The following is a 494-nucleotide window of genomic DNA, read 5'->3' on the forward strand; positions in this document are numbered from 1 at the left end:
AGGACCATGAAGTATCTAAACGTCCCACAAGGTGGGTGTATTGGTCCACATATGTCTCCTTGGATCCTTTCCAGAAAGTTTAAGGTTTCTTTATTAACCTTGGCTGGTGATGGCCTAGTTATGAGTTTCCCTTGTGCACATGCTGCACATGTGAGATTGCGTGGGATCACTCCTTTAAACGTGTGCCCTTGTGAATTCATCATCAATTTTCGCATCATTCCTGTTCCGGGATGGCCAAGCCGGTTATGCCATAAAGTGAATAGCTCGGAGGCATTTGCCTCGATCATACTGATCCTTACATAGTATAGACCAGTAGACATTGTGGGTATAGTCTCTAGGATCCTTTTATTGCCTTTGGTGATCGAGGTTATGTTAAGGAATTCTTTGTTTCCTTCTTCCCATGTTTCAAGGTGGAAACCATTCAATCTTATATCCTTGAAACTCAATAAGCTTCTTCTAGAGCTTGGGGAATACAAGGCGGTCTTGATCTCTAT

The sequence above is a fragment of the Brassica oleracea genome, chromosome C2, assembly GCF_000695525.1.
Source record: "Brassica oleracea var. oleracea cultivar TO1000 chromosome C2, BOL, whole genome shotgun sequence".
NCBI classification, from domain to species: Eukaryota; Viridiplantae; Streptophyta; class Magnoliopsida; order Brassicales; family Brassicaceae; genus Brassica; species Brassica oleracea.